Genomic DNA, 18155 nt, shown 5'->3' with positions numbered 1-18155 from the left:
TTCTTTAAGTTATTATGAATTAATTTAAGTTATCCCAAGTAAGATTTATAATATGCTCAATATTTGCTTGGAACCAAGTCGCAACCTCTGTGGATTGAAATAGAAACATGCAGTTCCTCAAATGCACAGCTCTACAACAACGTTATACATTCACCAGCCTATTTGTAAGGTCCATCTCGAGAGTAATGGGTTGGACCTTCTTAAAGCTGGTGTGTGCCAAGAAAATATCCCCCACAACATTATCCCACCACCAGCAGCAGCCTGAACCATTAATACTTAATAATTTATCAGTGGGTGGCTGTAGCTCAGGAGGCCAATCGGAAGGTTGGTGTTTCGATCCCTGGCTCCTCTGGTCTCCAGTCTGCATGTCTCAGTATCCTTGGGAAAGATACTGAACCCCAAGTGGCTCTCCCATGTCTTCCATGGAGTATGTTAGATAGAACGCACTTATGTGTAGCAAACAATACTTGTATGAATGAGTGAATGTGCCATGTTGTATAAAGCACTTTGAGTAGAACAGAAGGGTGGTCTACAAGAACCACTTAATTTACTATTTATACTTTCACACTGCTAATGTCAAATTCTCACCTTACCTTCTGAATGTTGCAGCAATGTTTTTCTAATCTTCTACTGTCTAATTTTGATGAGCCTGTGGGATTTGTAGCCTCAGTTTCATGTTCTTAGCTGACATGAATGGCACTTGGTGTGGTCTTCAGCTGTTGTAGCACATTTTCTTGAAGGTTTGAGATGTTGTGTTATCAGAAATGCTCTTCTGTATACCGTGCTTGTAACAAGTGGAAGGCAACAGTTTGAACTTTGGCTGCCTTCCTATTATCCTGAAGTGGTCTGGCCATTCTATTCTGACCTCTAACATCAACAAAGTATTCAGCTCACCTGTTTATTCAGTCTATTCAGGCTTAAAGTTTATTTATTAGCGCCATGGCTGCCTTAACTAGCCAATGCTAACTGCTAGCTTCTTCTGCTGGGATTCACCAATTTGTTTTTAATTCACTGAGCTTGACCTCTTTACAGTTTGGCCTTTTATATATTTAATTGTACTAATGGACCTCCCAAAAATTCTGTGCATCCCCTTTGGTGAGTGAATGTCTTATGTTTATTTAATTACACATCACAGTTAGCAGGTGTATGTGATATGCACTCAGCTAGCTAAGCTTGGGGCGATCATGGCTCAAGAGTTGGCAGTTTGTCCTGTATTCGGAAGGTTGCCAGTTCGAGCCCCAGCTCCGACAGTCTTGGTCGTTGTGTCCTTGGGCAAGACACCTCACCTGTTGCCTACTGGTGGTGGTCAGAGGGCCCGGTGGTGCTAGTGTCCTGCAGCCTCGCCTCTGTCAGTGCGCCCAAGGGTAGCTGTGGCTACAATGTAGCTTGCCATCACCAGTGTGTGTGAATGACTGAATGTAGTGTAAAGCGCTTTGGGTCCTTAGGGACTATACAAATACAGGCCATTTACTTGTTAGCATTCATGGATAAATTAGCACTCCAACCTTGGTTATTGAATCTGAAATTAAAAATGGTGAAACAACATTTTATGTACTTGAAATCGGCACACTGTCACCGTGATAGTGATGTGTCGTCGCAAACGAAATGGCTCTTAGAGCCGGATCTTTGACGTGAATGACGCGAGCCGGCTCCTTATCGCGAGCTGTGGTGTTTTTTTTCTTTCTCTCACCCTCTCTCGCACTTTTTTCCGCTTCACTCCACACGTGAGCCTTGTGCTTTGCGCTGGGAAGAGGGAGAGGGGCAGTAGTTACACTTGCAGTAGCACAGGAACAGAGCGGGAGGGAGAGGGAGAGAAAGAGAGCCAGGGACAACAACCTCACATTAGAAAGGTATAGTAATCAACCACAACTATTTTCAGTTGCAGATGCTAAAGGATTCAGAAAGTTTATTCATGCAGGCCCATATGACAGAGAATGTTCATCTTCTTTTTGTTTTCATATTTTAATTTATATTTAATTGTGTTGTGGTTTGCAGTGTTTTGTGTTGTTTCACTTTAAATTTGTTTAAAAGGAAAAAGCTGAAATTTTAAATAATTAAAAGTTGAAATATAAATAGTTGTTTTTTGTATTATATGATTTATTTATTGCATTTTATGTGGAGTGAATAAATAAAAGTATATCTACGATGGCCCCTCGAGACAAAGCCCATACAAACTTCAAAACACGTACGAACTCTGAAGCACGTACATACTCCAAAACACGTAAAAACTCAGAAGAACATAAAAACTCCAAAACACGTACAAAAGACAAAAGAAGTGCTCCAGGATGCTGGGCGCAGTGTTGAGTTTTTGTTACCTAGTGGCTACACAAGCCAGCAAGTACCAACGACCGGATTTGGTGTGTGGTAGTAACAGGTAAATGAACATTTTTTTAAATTATTTGATTATATATGTGTGCTTGTGTATAAATACACAAACAATACACATATGCCTTCAATTGTGTAATTTAAGTGATCTAGGTAGCTCTGTTTTGGAAGTTCAGTTAACGCTAGAAATGTGTTTTGGAGTTTGTACGTGCTTTGTCTCTAGGTCTAGGGGCCACCACATATATTTATATATAAACATATATAGATTAAACCACTTTTTTTTTTACATTAGTAATTCATTTTGTGCATAATTTTATATTATTGGTAATAATAAATTAATTAAAGCAACAAAATAACCCGAAGAGCCGGTTCGGAGCCGAAAGAACCGGCTCTTTTTAGTGAGCCGAGCCGAAAGAGCCGGAAATCCCATCGCTACACCGTGAGGCATGCTGATGTTAGCATTTAGCTCGACTGCTGCCTAACAGACCTGTGTGGCATTCAGGAATGTCGACGGTTTGTAAATTAATGGAAGTGAAGTGTATGACATGAGTTATGATTTATTTTCCATGCTTAGGGTTATGGCCAAATTAGTTTTTCCATTTTCAGCTCTGCTCTGTTGTGTGTTTTAACACTGTTTACAGAAAGTGTAGTCACAGGAGGGACAGCTTTAAAGGTTAAAGAGAGAATGAATCCAGAGCAAGGAAACTGCATCTACTCTGAATAAGAGGAGCAAGAGGGGGAGGCAGGGAGGACCAACCCGACATTGTTACCATAGCAACATTGAATTCCAAAGTCTGGATCAGCATCGAGCGAGGGGGGTGGTGGGGGGAGACAGAGGGAGAAAGGGGCAGAGATGGGAAAGAAAGAGGCAGAAATAAGGCAGATATTTCAAGACACTAACGGCGTGTTGACTCTGAGGCCGGGGCAGAAGGACGAGCGTGCTAAAGCTTTATCAATAGATAAATGTGTGACCACAGCAACACAGATGCTCTGGGTCACACACACACGCACGCTCATAAATACACATGAATAAAGACTAAACGGCATCCGTTACCGAGGGCACAGGAAGTATTTCCTTTTCTCAGCGTCTTTGTATGATGGGTTTTGAAACAAACACGAGGGTAGGATGAAGCAGCACACATTATTCAGCAAACATTATTTAGCAGACATAATGCAGTGCAGTCAAGTCTGTTAATATTTGATGATGCAATATGGCACCGTGATCAAAATAGGTTACATCCTGTTTGCATTGTGAGGCCCAAAACAGAGCTGCCTCAGAGACAGAAAAAGAGACATGGAAGGAGAAACGGTGTGTGTGTGTGTGTGTGTGTGTGTGTGCACATTTCCTCTCCAGTGCTTCTGAGGATGGGTCTAGTCCAATCTTATTGAATCCCAGCAATGTTCCCCTCAGCTCCCTTTGGTTAGACAGTTAGCCTTGTATCTCTGCTTTCAGGCATCTTATTATGTAAACTGTCAAATGACACCACCACAGTGTGGCTTATTATTTATACACTGTGGTTGAATATGTGTAAGCAAACAAGCGAAAGTGATTGTGTGTGTGTGTGAGTGTGCCGTATGACCTTCCAACCCTATCAACATGCTGCCTCTCCCTGTGGAAAATACATTTCTAGAAGGGATTACACTATCTCCAAGGCGTAAAAATACAGTATCTAATCTGTGTGTACGTGTATGTGTGTGTGTGTATAGTCTTTGACTCCATGTAATGAATGACCTTAAGAATAACCTACAAAGTTACTCTCCCGAGTAAAAACTCCCCTGCGTGGGCGGAGATCATAATTGTCATTTAATTATCTGTAATTTCTATTTTCCAGCAATAATTAAGAAAGAGGGGAAAGAAGAGAATGGCACAGAAGCTAGAGCAAGAGAGCGTGAAAGAACAAGAGGCCATGAAAAAAAATTAAAGAGCTGCACAAAAAATATTAAAGGGGTTCAAGGTCAGATAAGGGAGAAGGCATTGTAACTTTTCTTTAGGCTAACAGGAGTCTTGCTTTTTTTTAAAAAAGTCTTTATGGTGTAGTTAAAAGGGTATGTGAACATGACATGCTTCTTTTGCAGTTTAAAATGAGAAGACTTTGTATTTTGGGGAAACATATACTGATTTAGGCTAGGTTGTATCAGGTAAAACAATAAAAAAAGAGACTGCAATAACACTGTCTCTACCAAAAACCTCCTCCATGCAGGGATTTTGTTGCTCTATGAAACCCCACTTTGGCATTTTGATAATGAGCCATACTGCTGTAACGATGCAAAGTAGACTTATTATAAGCTATGACACCACAATGCTTTGTGCTCCTGTGGAAACAACAAGTCCGTATTATGTTAACAATCTTTGACAAAAATGCATTTAATTTGAAATGTTGCAGAAAAGAACTACTCTACCTACAATCCTAAACTGATATAATCTCTGACTGATGGGAGTTGCTGTTACTGTGGAAATGTTTAAACCCTGTAGCATCATGTCACTTATTGATCACAAAACCTCAAAAACCATCAGAGCGGTGATTGCATTCAGGAGCGAAGCACTGTACCATAACCAGGCTATATTACTTTACGGCCTGATTATTGACAAAAAAAACCTACGTACTGTTATTATACAACACTATTATTAATCACATTAATCACAAACCCTACGATAATGAAAAGGAGTCAATTCAACTGCTATGGAATTAGAGACTCACAGTTGGTTATTTAAGGAGTAGTTCCTTCACCATTAAAATAATTAAGTTCGGTCCTTTAAAGTTTTTTTTTTGCTTTGTTTTTCTTCTTTTTTGATCCAAATATTTTTTTTATGGTCACGATACAACTGACAACCAGTATTATCTTTTTTTAAAAATTCAATGTCTGGTTAGAAAATACAGAAAAAACACAATGGTACGTTATATTGTAACTTTACAGAGCTTTTTTCAGTGTAAGGAAGGTACAAACAGCAAGTTCACTTGTGGAAATGGAGAACTTATAAAAGTGGAATTTCTATTGTCTGTAAAAATACCGGTATAAACTTTTACGTAAAATAAAAGTGTCATATAACAATATAATTTAAATATAGGGATGGCATGCATTTACACGCCCTTGTGCACCACACCAGCCTTTCTTTTTAGGCAGAATGATCATTTCTACCTAAAAAGGTAGTAATCATAACCAAGCACTACTTCAACAATTTGCAAGATATTTTCCAATACTTTTCCCCCCAAAACTGTTTGTTAAAGATGGAAACAACAAACTTGTTTCAACACTTGAGGCAAAAACACAATGTCGAGCATAAGCAGGCTATGATGGCATGTGAGAAGAAGATCCTAACAAACCACAGAGTAAATAATTAATCTCTGTAACTCTGGTTAGTTGCACTCCAAATGACAGAAAGAGCAAACAGTGGATGGGAAATATTGATGACATTATATGGTGATGGTCTTAAACAGCTTTAAAAACCTTGACCCAAGATGTAACATCCCAGGCTGAAAATTTTTTTTCAGTTATATTATGTGACAATATTGTGCGGCTCCTGAAGCCTTACAAGGTTAGTTACTGTTAAAGTGTTAAACAGTTATGTTAACACTTTTACTTCTTCACTGAAAACACTACCTGAGCTCTGTGAACTGGCTACATGCTACTGTTTGACTATAACTCTGGTGGTGCTGCTGAAACTTTGCAGCAACAGATTCACAGTTTGATTTAGGCAGTCTTTCATCAATGAAATATATCTTTTGTTTTGTTTACACTAATACATATTGCTGTATTGCAAACTGCAATCATTAATATATCATGTAATCAGTATTGCTTTTCTATATCATCATAAATATCATTATCATTAGTGATAAATACCATTATTGCAAATATCATGATATAATTTTGAGGCTACAGCATCCACCCCCTAGTGGTCAGTGTTGAGCTCTGCAGAGTCTTTTGTCAGCAGACATTTGCAACTGACAGTGTTGTTAATCTTGCAAGCACTGGGGTTGTACTCTTGACTGCTGATTGGCCGATCCATACACTCGATGATCTACTGTGTTACTGACACAAGTGGGACATCAGTTACATGCCAGAGTTAACCCATTTTTGCAGCAGAAAGAACGGTAACACTTTATAATACAGCCTGCAACCAAAGACATAATTCTTCTGTAATTAAATGGAATTTCCATGTATTTTGCTGTTCCATGTAAATAACATTGTAATAATGTTTAGATGGACAAACTTAAAGGTAGTAAACTAGATTAAGGGGCTCAGTCAGCTTTTTACAGGAAACCAAGAAAAAATTATATTGTAGGTAAATTTCAGTAGTGCGTAAGTCATTTTAAGTACTGCATACGTAACAACACATGCAGGTATTTTGCAGGAAAAGAAATACAAATTATACTGTAAGCTTAAGTTATTTTAAGTGTGGTAATACATCAGCATAATTACGATGCGAGATGGGGAAAGAATAAGACTTTTCAGTATTATAAAGTGGCTTAACTTCTGGGTATTTTATAAGAAAGGAGACACACATTGTATTTGAAGTAATTTTAAGAACAGTGTAAGTAAAAAAGGACAGCTGCATAACACAAAATTCATCATGCACATTAGCTAAATGAATATTAAATAATGATGTAAAAAAAATAAAGACGTAAAAGGTAAAGTTAAGTCACTCCATAATATGGTGTATTCCCGACATAAAATGGGAAAATATTGCATTTGCTCAAAGGTAAACACACATTACTTAAAATTACATACAGTATAATTTGTGTCACTCTCCTTGCAAAATAGCTGGAAGTTAGGAAAGATGAAGTCACTACATAATATGGACCTTGCCCCAAAATGTAAGATGGGAAAATATTGTTTGTTTATTGTACATCTTTGTCTACATTACTGGGAAATTATCCAGTACTTACAATTACTTATGCACTACATACATTTACTTGCAATATAATTTCTGGTTTGTTTGACTTGTTACCCTCTTATTCTTGTGTAATGCCTTTATATATTTTCATGTAAATATAATTACAATGTAATTTTGAATAAAATCCATCGAACTCCCTTTTTATTGCAGGAAAATTAAACCCGTAGTAACGAGCCGTATTGCAAAGTGTTACCGAAAGAATACACCATCTGCAACAAACTGGGCATCTTTACTACTTTGAACTTACCCAACCTAAACGAGATTTCTAAGTCTAACTTACTTAACCTTTACAAACTGTCCGCATGACTGCATTTCATAAAATAAAATAAAAAATCAAAGAGACAACATTCCAATCACAGGGCAACGAGGCAACAACCAACAAAGTATGTATTCTAAAAACCGTAGGCTACATTTTCAGTAACAGGATGTTCTGTAAATCAAGAATTAACGTATTTTAATATAGTTTGTCCCATAATTGCTCTTTGGAATACTTGCAGTGGGCAACAGCTGTCAGCAACAGCAGCAGTCCACCTACACCAAGCTGGATGTAAAGTATTCTCTCTCATCAAAAAGTAAAATTTATATCATGATAGGAAATGTCAGATGTGTTGTTGCTCTGGATATTTAGAGATACAGATTTGGAATGTAATGAGCACATGTTGGAGTAGTGTATGCTCTGCAATTCTACTACATTGTTAGGTGGTTGGCAGAAAACACGTTGATGTCATAATATATCATGTTTACTTCAGGTTTTGTGGATCAAAATTCTTAAATGTTATTGGAATAAAATTATAGTGACACATGATATAGATATAGAAGAACCTTGAGGAGTCTATGATGTACCTGTGTGCCAAGTTTGGCTGCTCAACTTCTGACTTGGTAGAAGTTCGCAGACAGACAGGCAGGCAGAAGGATTTTGTGTATTTTATTAAGATATGGACAGGTCTGTTGTTATCATTTCTGTGTAAGATAACAAGGTTAAAATGATTTATGATGCACCAATGCAAGCTTAATGTCTGTTTATAATTCATTTAGGCCAGGAGGGCTCACAGGTGGAGTGCACTCAAGTTTAGGCCACAATGCACTCAAGTGCCTTGTGGCATATATAGAAAGTCTGTATATGTTTTTTGGTTGAAGAGTAGATGACTTCTAAAGGCCAAGATTTTCTAACTGCACCCTGAGGAAATAGTGGATAATTAACAGTGGCAGTATTATTTCAATAGTTGCGTTACAGTGATTAGTTCAAACGTTAATGTGGACAAAAGATTTTACACATTTAGTTCTGTTTGCAGGTCCTGTGGGGTACTACTGCATATGTGCAGAAATCTGTACAAATGCCCTCTGTGGCTCCCAAAGGGGCTGCGCAAGATCTGACAAGCGATTTCACTTGACTCAGTGCTGATCTGAGCTGAGGAATACAAAAAAAGGAGGAGGGGGGAGTTTGAATATGAAAGAGGTGAGCTTAGCCAGACCTCTAACTCTCTCCTCACCCCTGCTTGAGGCTAGCAGATCAAAGCAACATTAACCACAACTAACATAGCAGACCTGAATCTCAAATACACACTGTCAGCGGCCATTGTGTACCGTGCTTAATGCAGGTGCCAGGTTGAAGGATGAAGAATGTGAGAAATAAATAAGATAGTACCTGTAGCTCAATTCTGATCCTTTTTTAAACTGTTGCAAGCCTGACGATGTCATAAGAGTGCACTGCAGCATCACCTTTTTTACATTATGAAATAGTGGGTTCAGAGCCACTCTTCTCGGCAATAATGTTCACACTGGTCGTAATAGCAAATGATTGCAGGAGTGGTGATAAATTCTGGATAGTACTGGAGTTTGTGTGGATGTAATATACACATTCCCCTTTGCCATAAATCTGAGCATCCCGGACCTAACACCCTCACAGTGATGCCTTCATTGTATGTTGCTAGCTAGGGGCAATTAGCTGTAGCTGGACTTACTGCAGAAACAAAGGCTTTGGAAGCAAGCAGCTGCAGGGACCATTACAGAACCAGGCTCTCACTTGCCTAAAAAAAAAACTTCAGATATAATCAGATCTACCTGTGTGACTCATTCCCAGCAAGGCAGGCCACCTTGCTTGTATGAAATACAAGCATGCCCAATGAGTTGTGGCGCTAATAACACAGCCATAAATCACACAGGAGATTTGAATTTTGTAGCAGCTGCTCCATTAGCTATTCATTGCATAAATCAGCTACCAAACTGCTTGTTGAATAAATGATGACAGCCGTAATAAGTTTTTCCACACATGTGAAAGGCAGTGGTCCTGCATGGGCGAGTGTGGAAGTTTTCAGTGCAGCATCTACACACACACACACACACACACACACACACACACACACACACACACACACACACACACACACACACACACACACACACACACAAGGGTATCACATGGAAAGAAGAATTATGTCTGGTCTCCACAGGACCAGAATCGGGACTGTAGTTATTGAAAATGACATAAGCTAACAGTGAGTGCTTGACCAAAAGTGAGTGCTTGACCAAAAACATGCACTAGGCCTACTTATGATGGCAGATCTAAAAATACAAGCCGAGTATTCTATTCTGAGGTGCTGATGGCGGCAGTGAACATTAGGAAAACATGCACAAATATTCAGAGCAGTGACTTTTGGTAGCCGCAGTGATTTTTCCCCTTAATCATGAGAAAGAGCTACACACCTGAGCTCATTGCTGAGCTCCCACATCTGGCAGGCGCACATTTACATCTTTGCACGCTCACATGCAGAAACACACTCGTGAATGCACAGGAAAAAAAAAAGAAAAATAGGAAGAAATCCACATGCAAACGAACCAAGCACATATGCGGCCTTTAACACCCACAACTGTCAAAATGATGACAACAAATGCATAAAATAGGTCATCTTTAAAAGGTACTTTAAAGTGTAGCTGAACTGCCATTAAGCCCTCGTGAAGAGTCTGCTAAGATCCTCTGACTCCATGTGACCAAGGCTTTGCCTGTCTGAGCAGAAGTGCCTGAGGAGGCAGTGGCAGTAACACCTTGGTTTAAGAGGCTCTCAAAATAAAGTGTCTCTGAATGACTGGATGCTCATGAACCCGTGAATCCATGCTTAAACACATGGACACTTGCAACCATGAACTTTAAATATTCCAGTCTTCACAGATTAAACCGCTTTCTGACAGCAATTCTAACACAAAATTGCCCTTTAAATTTATAGTTATTATACATAAAAGAGTAAGTTATCCTGTTATGTAAGTGCAGCAGGGGAGAAACAAATTAACCAGGAAACAAGCTTGCAAATAACTCAAGAAGAAAGCTGGCCGTTGTAAAGATAGAAAAACTGGGGATTATAATTATTTTATTACTGCTCTAATACAGAGTTTAGTCAACAAGACTTTGGGAAACTCAAACAAGTGCCTATCCAGTTTAACCAGGGAGATATCTTCCAGTAATGGGTGATCAGCAGTTAAATTAGGCCTGCAACAGATTTTCATTACTGATTCATACATTATACGACTGTCTCGTTAATTTAATTTTAATTACCATTTGGCTTCAAATGATTAATAAAATGAGAGAATTGAGATGAAATGATTATTGGTTTTTTTTTGTTTTTTTGTGTCCCGTTTGGATCTTTAGCCATCAGAATTTAGCCAAGCGGATTTATTTTACCAAGTGGATCATCATGGCCTTGCCATATTGGTCCATTTGATTGACCTTTATTATAATTATGAATTTATTTTATTTTCAGTTGCTAAAAACGGGACAGACATGACTGGGGGATAGGACAGGGAGAGAGAATGAAAGAAAGAGAGGGAGAGAAAGAAAACCAAAGGGGAGAAGAGACGGTGAGAAGGGGGGGGGGGGGGGGGGGGAGAAAGAAAAAAACCCAAAACAAAACACCTGGATCACCTGTATGGAGAAAAAAAACAGAAGAGAAAGCAAACAACAAAGAGCAACATAATAAAAAAAAACAGCACCATCACAATAAACTAGCTAACAGTAGATAACAGTAGATACTAAATAATAAACGATATTGTGCCACCCTCCTGGGAAGAGCTGAGTAGAGCCCCAAAGGAGAGGTCACCCCGCAGCTACGGAGCAGAGGCCAGAGGGGGTTGCAGTGGCGTGCCCACGGGCTCTGCCGGCAGCCAGCTGTGGCAAAGAGGGCCGAGCTTCAGGCCCAGAGGCCTGAGGGCACCCCACCCCCCGGAAGGGGCCCAGCCGGGCCACAGGCGCCAGGCCCTGCCAATCGGCCACCAGGAGTGAGCCGGTACATACATGAGCGCCCAGCCCCAGACGACAAGGACCACCAACACACCAACGTCTGAGGGCATCAGCCACCGGCAGGGAGTGTGGTGAGGGGAGATAGGCCTCCGTACTTTAGAGGGCCTGAGATGTACCCAGACATCAACCTGACATATAGACACAGACGAACAGGCACACGCGGACACAGACGTGCATTCCCACCCCATATGCACAACCAAATACTCGGCACTCACCCAACGTGTAGACAGACACAAATTGACACTGCACAGACAGTCGCACTCCCCAAACATACTCTATATCCCAGGTCCAGGTACCCCCGCCCCCAGAGGGGCAAGCCGCACCTAGACCCAGGAGATGTAACCCTTCTCTCTGGGGTGGAGGCAAGCGGACCACCTCCTTATCTGCAGTAGCAGGGAGGCCCCGCATCCGAGACCCCAGTCTGACGGCCAGCACCTCCTCCCAGCCCCCCAGCCCTGACGGCTAACAGAACCGGGGTGAGTGAAGACCTCAAACCTCCCTACGCCCGCTCATATGTAGTGTTGCTGTGTGCTGTTCTAAAGTGCATTTAAAACTCAGGAGAGCATGGTACTAGCTTCCTCTCAGAGAGCAGCACGGCTCTTCCCGAAAACCCTTAGTGTCTAAATGCATTTAAAATTGAGGGTAGGGCACCAGCGCCAGAGGTGGGTTGGAGTACACCGACCATCCTCTGGATGCTGTAAAACGTGCCCACCCCCAAGGCCCTATATGTATGTGTTATGTGAGAGTGTGAGTAATGTGGATGTCTAGGTTGCAGAATATAATTGAGGCACAGGCGGCCAGAAGGGGACAGAGGGGGAGTGCCCCCCCTGCACCCTGGTGACATACCTGCACCCCAAGCCCTGCGTGTGTGGGTGGGTGTGGTTGAGCGGGAATAGGGAGGCAGCTGAGGATGGGGAGGGAAGAAAGGGAGGGGCAAGGAACCTCACAATCTGGAACCCACCAGGGCAAGGGGGCCCAGGCCCATCTGGACCGGGGCCCGCAGCAGCAGCACCGCCCAGCCCCACAGAGTCCGGGGCAGCCCACCCGACTCCATCCCAGAGAAAACTGCACCCACCCCATCATCCAATCATCTCCCAAACTACACAGGACAATAGACACCCAGGTTGAGTTCATTCTCCACCTCTCCTATATCTCTCCCTCCACCTGCAGAGTGAGTGATTGATTATTGTACTTCATTCTGTTTTTGAATCCCTCTCCCTCTTCACTTTTGCACCTCCCTTAAAGTCTAAATACACAATGTCATGCTGTGGCATATTTAGTTCAGTTCACATTTATTTATTATTTATTTCATTTTTTTCCAGTTGATTTATAATCTATGTTCAAAGAAATGCACTTAAATACAAATAAAGTAACAATAATTAATAGGTTTCACCATAAATGAGTAGTTCAAATGTGGTGCCTGTTTTCTTTATGATTTGGTTCCTGTTAACAAAATATCAAACTTACCTAAAGCCCAAGCAGGTGATTTAAAGATGTTTTAACTGTCTGACAAACAGGCCACCAGGTGAAGGCATCACTGTGAGGGTGTTAGGTCCGGGATGCTCAGATTTATGGCAAAGGGGAATGTGTATATTACAACCACACAAACTCCAGTACTATCCAGAATTTATCACCACTTATGCATCGTGTAAGAAATGCATGAAATCTTCATTAATGAGAAGGTAAAAATGAGTCCCCAACCCCACTAAACAGAATATCAACATATGTAGCATATCTAAATATGTAACTAAAGATACTAAGTTAAACACTTGCCGCATCATCTTCATTATTTCTTAGGTTGATGCAGTGATGTTATGGGTGTTTTTTATTTTTGTATAAACTGAAAAACAAAGAAAGATTTAAAAAAATGATAAATGTTATAATTAATACGTTTTTCGTTGATAGATCTCGGCCAGTTGTTTAAAAATATGATATTCAGATTTTCTTTCAGACATGTGAAACATAAACTGATTTCCTGAACATTTGTTATGTTTGGTGATTTATTTACTCGTCTACGCTCTGTCCACCTCTGCTTGGATCAGCTGACTGTGTTGGGATTCCAAACACGCCTATTGCCAGAAAAAGCCACCAATTGTATCTTTACATTTTGCAATTAAAATGGGAAGAAGTGCAGCGATTTAATAAAACACTTGCAAACATAAATGTAAATAAAGCATGTAAGCCAAAAACAGTTCGTACAATTCTAACGACTTTGAAAGTCAATATTTGGTATGACCACCTTTATTTTTCAACTGCCTGAACTCTCTTAAGCAAGCGTTCCTGTCATTTCTTTGAGTAGTCTTCAGAAATAGTTCTCTGGGATTCTTGAAGGACATTCAAAGCACTTCTTCAGATTTTGGCTGCCTTTTGTTCTGTTCTCTGTCAAGATGATCCCAGACTGGTTCACTAATGTTGAGTTTACTATGGATCAGTCCTGGACTAACAATCATGGTTTGGCTCCAAGGGAGACCAATCCATTACTGACAGTGTTCAACTGTGGGTTTTTCTATCCGGCTATGTTTTTAGTGCACTGGCAGTGTGTTTGGGATCATCGTCATACTAAGAAATGAAGCTGTTATCAATCAGATGCTTTCCAGATGGTACTGCATGGTGGATCAGAATCTGATGGTACTTTTCTTCCTTCCCAATTTGATCAATTCTGACAAGATCCCCAACACCAATGACTGAAGTGCAGCCACAAACATGACAGAGTCTCCAGCATGTTTTACACATGGCTGTAGACACTCACTGTTGTACCTTATCCTGACCTCCTCTGTACATTTAACATTACCCATTGCAAACCTTTCAGTTGATTACAATGGTAATGCCAGCTGTATCAAAAAACTAGGAATTCAGGGTAACAACACAAAGTACATTCAAACCCGACTCTTACTGCCTCGTGGCAGCTACACCAGTCACCATCATGAGGTTTTGCTTTTCCGAGTGTGGTTTTTCCTGCACTTGTGGGTGTCATTTTTCTTCAGTGTGTAATGATACACTAGGACGCTTGGTTCCTGTGACATCCCTAGGTTTATGAGAATACACATAAGCCTATTTAAGAAACTGTTGAGCAGAGTTTTCTCAAGATCTGTATACTAGATAATTTCTGGATCGTTTCATAAATAAATAGGGAAAAGAGTTGATGACAAATGTAAATGAGCAAACTCTTGTGGACCTGGGGTCTGCTCTGTTAATCACTCAGCTAATCTCAAACAGATGTTTAGCAGATAGTCATTCATTTATTTACTCATAGGCCTAATAGTAGAGTGATATGTCTGCACCTACTCTGAGTCACATAATCTATTTCATGTGTGAGCAGCTTCAATATTCTAATATAAACAACTAAGACTCTCACTCACACCTACACCGTTTTGTAATCTGTTTGTGGGATTTAGTTACAGGTGCTGCAACCTGTATCTACAGCCTTGTGCTGGCCTATCAGACATGCTAACACGGTTTCTGTCGTGTTTTTATGCTGCATGCTCCTGCACACACGGACAGGTCAGCTAACAGCATATCACTGACACAACACGGTTCAATCACAGGCTCTTACAACCCTGCTCTTAGGCTATACAAGCTTAAACAAAGCACTTAAAAACACCAAAGCTCTGGGTTAATTGATGCATGGGTCATAGCCACTGAGAACGGAGTCATTTAGAATGCTTTGGATAAAAGCCTCTGCTCACTGGAGTTATAAGCAGTGTTGTGTATTGAATGTAAGCTTTCCCAATACTGCAAGACTTGCTACAAGTGTAAGTTTAGACTTTTTCTTTAAATATGCAGGAGTTTCTTTTTACTAATAGGGTAGAGATGAAAAGTTATGCAGTAATGTGAATGAACATTAGATTGTTAAGGGGCTGTATTTCAAACTGAGGCATTTGTGGCTCTTGTACAGCACTGGGCTTCCTCCTGCACTAAAGAGAGGAATGAACAGTGTGAAATCTCAGACCATCAAGAAAATTGCAGCAAAGGCATTGATCCTCTGAACAACAGCTACATGACAGATGTGATGATCATTGCAGAATTACTTCTCCTCAAAGGGAGAAAGCGAGATATAGAGAGAGAAAGAGACCAACCAGGAGTGAAATTTAAGCGAGACAGGTAAACGAGTGGAAACAGTCAAAAGTTAGAGATCCTTTCCGATTGTTGTGGACCGCTTGAGCATTAGATGATTATAATTTGGCCAGCGTTAAATCACACCTACAGCCTGTTTGGGCTACGCATCAGTATTGACTGCAGTGAGTCACCTTAGAGTGTAAAAAGCAGATCTTAGAGCCAACTCAGGGGTTTTGAAAGTGATCCAAAGTCCACAGAGACGATCATCAAGGCCACACGTACATCACACACACGGCACAGACGGTGTTTAGCACGTGGGAGGCGGAGGAACTGATGGGGTGTGACAGGGCCAAGATCACTTAATGAAAGAATCACTGATAGCTGATAAAGAGGTGGGCGGCAAATGGCAGCAGCGTGATACAAAAACGACACCTTTGATTTCTCATCAGACATAACCGCAAACTTTTAGGCCCTTTCGGTGTGCAGTGTGTAACATGAAACTTGCACTTGCACTGTCATTAAGTCACACAACTGAAGTTATAGCGCAAACAGTAACTGCATGCATTTTCGCAGAATTACACGCAGTTAATTAATGATTTGAGGTGTAGTTAAGAAATGAACAACTTTAGGCTCTCATCCATTATCTCATTGCTGATAATATTTAAGAAATGCACAAATATTTCAGTTCAGCTGCCACCCAGTGGCAATCGCATTTGGCATGATCACAAAGGAAAAGTTCAACAGCAAACTTGTAACATCAAGTGACAGAAAACAAAACAAAACAAGGGTATAAATGAACAGTGTAAAAGCAGAGCGCTGACGGTCATTTATGCTGGCTTTTTAAAACCAAAGGCTGGTCCCCAAACGGAATAGATGCAGCACTCAGTGAGAAGCTGAGCTTAGTGGGTATAAACTTGTGCTACAGTCATCAACACTGTAGGCTAGCACAACAGCGTATTTCTCATTGAATAATGAAAATTTCTGAGAAAACACTCAGAGCTGTAACCTGCCATGGGCTGCAGGCACAATGAAGACAGGTATAAGTCACTGTGCTGTTTGCTGACAGTGCACAGAAACTCCTGAATACTGCAGTGCACACTCCTACATAATTTCCAATTCAAGACGTTTCAGTCCTCCTTTAGCAATGACATGATGTGAGCTGTGATGAATACTGAATGGCTGATCGCGTGCCAGGTGTTCGGTGCCCTTTACCTCTGGATCTGTCGAAGCTGCACAGGTTGTTCAGTGAGAGAAGACTGTGGAAAATAATGGAAAAAAATACGCGTCTGATGCAATGATGTGGCCCAGGTTCAACATGGAGCCAAGATGAGATGCTGGCCCTGCACTCCAAAGCGGTGCATAACACACTGATGAGACACATACGAGCTCAGAGCCACGGGGCCGAGAGCGTGCAGAGCTGACTTATAGTGATGCGGACTGCGGTGCATTTGTTAACAGAGTACGCTACACACATCACCCTGCCTGCATAGGCTGCACGGTGGAAAATGGACGCCTAGCATCGAGAGACCAGTACAGAGAAAACTCAGCGGACTGGGACACGAATGACACACCGAGACTCGCATTCGCACACGCTGAAATAACTCTCCATCCTCGGGGAAGCGACCGATCATGTCAGCGAACGCAGCAGATATTTTAGTCTCCACTGCTGCGGCGTGAATGCAGGCAGAGCTTAAAAACGAGCTATTAAAATGATCATTTGCATAATAGACGTTGCGGTCGCTAATTATAGGCCCGCGCAAAATAGGTGGGAATATTATCATTCAGCATTTAATCAGAGAGAGAGAGAGGGGGGAGATGGAGAGGAGTGGTGGAAGTCTGAGAAATATTATTATTCTTTTCTGGAATTACGATATCAACACTGTCAGTAGTGTGTTAAGTTGCAGGCAACGTGAAACAAATCAATGTGCTATGAAAATGAGCCTGGATGAACTGTCATTCATTAAGCTGCAAAGTCAAAACAACAGTGTCTCAGTGCAATTATAATCATTTTAAAGAAGCTTACGGCGGTCTTACCTGCAGGCTCCCTCTCTCTCTCTCTTTTTTTTTAAATTTCCGAGCTTCGCAGCGCCTTGCACTCCCAGAGAGAGAAGGGGATGGAGGGAACAGGAGAGAGGAGGTGGACGGCGCTAAATAACGGGTCTATCGAGGCAACAAAATAAATAATTAAATCGAAAGGGGTGATTAAAAATCATGAATTTAGGAGCAAAAAGAAAAAAAAGAGTGAAGTCTCAGGTCCCGGTTAAATTTAAGTCTGAGGTGGAAAATGGTTCAGTGTGTATATATTAAAAAAAGGCTAGTACAAAACACGTCACTGAACACGGATTTGTCTACAGTGGATGTGGCCGCTGCTTGTGTGTACTCGGGGAGAATGCGTCTCCCCCTCCCCTCCGGTTGGATGAGCGCTCGCCCGCCTGTCTGCTCCTCCATCGATTTCTTCCACACTGCGCGCGGCGCGAGCAACTTGTCGCATCACACTAAAACTCCACGCTAAATGTGAATGAGGTTGGATCGTCGACACAAGATGAAATCTCCCACAGTAGCCTATGTTGTGCTACGAGATCACTACGAAGG

General features: G+C 41.2%; 1 protein-coding gene across 5 annotated transcripts in view; it reads right to left on the bottom strand.

Annotated features, from left to right (window-relative positions):
• cacng8b (calcium channel, voltage-dependent, gamma subunit 8b) overlaps positions 1–18141 on the bottom strand; it is a 29238-nt gene extending 11097 nt beyond the window's left edge. The window contains exon 1 of one of the 5 annotated variants that reach the window (XM_026184984.1): positions 17587–18141. The gene's annotated coding sequence lies outside the window, so the exon portion shown is untranslated. Of the gene's footprint in view, positions 1–593; positions 1162–1286; positions 1311–1690; positions 1718–17586 lie in introns of those variants that run through there. The other 4 variants (XM_026184982.1, XM_026184985.1, XM_026184986.1 and 1 more) reach the window with 4 other exon arrangements.
• Between the last annotated feature and the right edge of the window lie 14 nt (positions 18142–18155).

Source organism: Astatotilapia calliptera, chromosome 11 (genome assembly GCF_900246225.1).
Source record: "Astatotilapia calliptera chromosome 11, fAstCal1.2, whole genome shotgun sequence".
Classification (NCBI taxonomy): Eukaryota; Metazoa; Chordata; class Actinopteri; order Cichliformes; family Cichlidae; genus Astatotilapia; species Astatotilapia calliptera.
The sequence above is the reverse complement of the archived record's forward strand: the minus strand, read 5'-3'. Positions and strand labels throughout refer to the sequence as shown.